The sequence below is a fragment of the Littorina saxatilis genome, linkage group LG17 (genome assembly GCF_037325665.1).
Source record: "Littorina saxatilis isolate snail1 linkage group LG17, US_GU_Lsax_2.0, whole genome shotgun sequence".
NCBI lineage: Eukaryota > Metazoa > Mollusca > Gastropoda > Littorinimorpha > Littorinidae > Littorina > Littorina saxatilis.
Window position 1 is genome coordinate 7,210,426 of NC_090261.1, and position 2,724 is coordinate 7,213,149.

Here is a 2,724-nt window from a genome sequence, read left to right on the forward strand (position 1 = left end):
GTAGGGCTGTGTGTGGAAAAGGCACTACCCTTCCAGTGCAATGGATACTCCTCGCCATCTGAGACCCGGCCAGGCTTTTACATGGGATAACAACATCCCTCCACTTGGACACATACAACATTTCAAATGCTGATTTAAGAACCTTTCATCTTTTACCGGTCAATCCCCGTCACAAACACATCCCACCCCCTTGCCTAATATCCTACATTTTCTTAGCGCATTTACCAGTATCCCTACTTCTAGTTACTCATTTCCTGTGAGGACGTGAAGCATGATTTGTCATGATTTGTCATGATTTGTCATGATTTGTCATGATTTGTCATGATTTGTCATGATTTGTCATGATTTACCGACACATACCAAGAACCAGCCGCCTGGCTGTTTTCTGTGCAGCCTGGAATTTAAAAACTAGTGATGTTGTTAAAAGGTCATTAAAATCACTATGACCAAACAGAAATGTGACTGCGCACAGGAAGCGGGCAGGCTGTTGACTCGTGGTATGTGTCCAGGTGGAAGAATGCTCTCATCCTGTGTGATAGTCTGGCCACATCCAAGACAGTCAGCACAGCTGTTTTCACAAGAACGACCTTGCCTGCAGTGGGGTGTGGGGATGGAGCAGGCCGGGGGTAGGGGGTGAAAGAGTACACTCTCTTTCTCTCTCGCTTACTCTCTCTCTCTCTCCCTCTCCTTTCCTGGGGCGGGGACGTAGCTCAGTTGGTAGCGCGCTGGCTTTGTAGCCAGTTGGTCGCTATCAGCGTGGGTTCGATCCCCACGTTCGGCGAGAGATTTATTTCTCGGAGTCAACTTTGTGCAGACTCTCTTCGGTGTCCGAACACCCCCGTGTGCACACATGCGCACGAAAAAGATCCCACGTTCACAGCGAAAGTCTCAGGGCTTGGAAAACACGAAGACACGCATGCATCATCTCTCGTCTCTGATTATTATGATCGTATTTCGAGACAAACCCAATGCTGGTGTGTCGAAGAAGACAGCCACAGCGGGCTTGTTCGAATCAAAGTATCACACCATATCCTCAGCGTATTACCAATACCTGTCCCAATATAGACCAGTTGGTCTAAGGGGACGTTAAACCCAATTGCAAATAGTCAGTCTCCTTTCCTCTCTCTCTTTCCTCTAGCTCTTCTTCTTCTTGTCGTTCGCTGTTAGATCGTCAGTCCGGACTGCAGGGCGAAACGTGCTGTCCTCTCCAAGTCCTCTTTGGGGCCGTATAGCTTCTTTTGTAGCGCTGTCTCCTCTGGCCAGGTGGTGTCCCTCAGAGCACCGTGGTATGGACAAGCCTGCAGGATGTGCTCTGCTGTCTGATTCTTGCCACACGGACATAGGGGGGAGGGAACTAGCTTCAGCTTTGTGGCCATATGATGGTTTAGTCTGTTATGTCCAGTGCGGAGTCTGAGTAGGACGACTTGTTCTTCACGTTGGAGCAGGTGGTCTACCTCTAGCTCTCTCTCTTTCCCTTTTATATTCTTTGTCCATTCTATTGTCGTGTCCTGTCTCCATGTATGTTTGCACATTTTGTTTGTTTCTCGTTTGTTTTGGTTTAAAAAGTACTTGTCGAAGTCTCGTCGCAAGTTATCGTAATCCATATGTGAAATTCTCCCGTTAGGGTCACCACCATAGCTTGAGCTTGTTGTTGATCCTTAACATGTATCATGTTCAAATACCTATGAATTGTTCAATAAACACTGTTTAAGCCAAAGAGTACACTCAGTGGAAAGGGATTGGGGTAGGGATATAAACGTACGCGTTCGGCATCTCCTACAATCACAGACTCTCAGTGCAATTATTTCACCCTTGCGGGTTTATAAAAGATCTCGGTCCGTTGCTGTTTCGTTCACTGGGGAAGAAATCGACTGAATGGTTATCGTTCACTGAGAAAGGCGGTGACGATTACGATGTGGATAATTTCTCCGTGAGAAATATTGAAACACGTTGTGTGAGTAAGAGATTGTCGTCGACCTGTGAATTTCTTAATCGGCCACACAGGTTTGGGTCATGAGGTGCACAATACCCTGGTACCTGTGGTGAAAGGAATCACTAGGAACCAGATAACTGACAAAGGGAAGACACCACGAAGGCGTCCTTTCATGGAAGTCGTCCTCTAATCGGAGGGTCCTTGGATAGCAGGCAACAAAGTGATGAAGTGAAGACAGTTTCATGATGAATGTTCAAACTGACAGTTATTGAGAGGTATTTTCAAGCAGTGTACCGCAGATCAAGCTTTGATTAAGCATCAAGTAAGCAATTGGAAACAAACAATTATTTAAAAAAACAAAACTAAATCGCATCAACGAAGAGAACAGAATCAGGCAATTTTCTGTTAATCTGTTTCTGAGTTTACTGCGAGTTGTTGTAAGACGGGTACGACATTTGTCCACTTTTGGGGTCTTTTCAGCCGCTGAGTCGTTAGTTTCAGATTGAATAGCAGTAATGGTCATGAAACTGGCCTGTCTGTCAGTGGTAAATTGGTTCCATAGGTTCCCCCGGGGCTTTTACGACTACCCGTTGTTCGTGCCGCTCTTTGCGTGCGCCATCAACGTGCAGTAACCTCGACGGTATTTCTCAATACCCCGGTCACACAGAGACGCCGCTTCTACTCCCTTGTAAAATTGTCGGAGAGCGTAGCCAATCTTGGACCAAACGTGGGAGGATCTCCATGAGCGTGGTTTGGTCGGGGTGGGATCTGCTAGGTCGCGAAGCTGCACA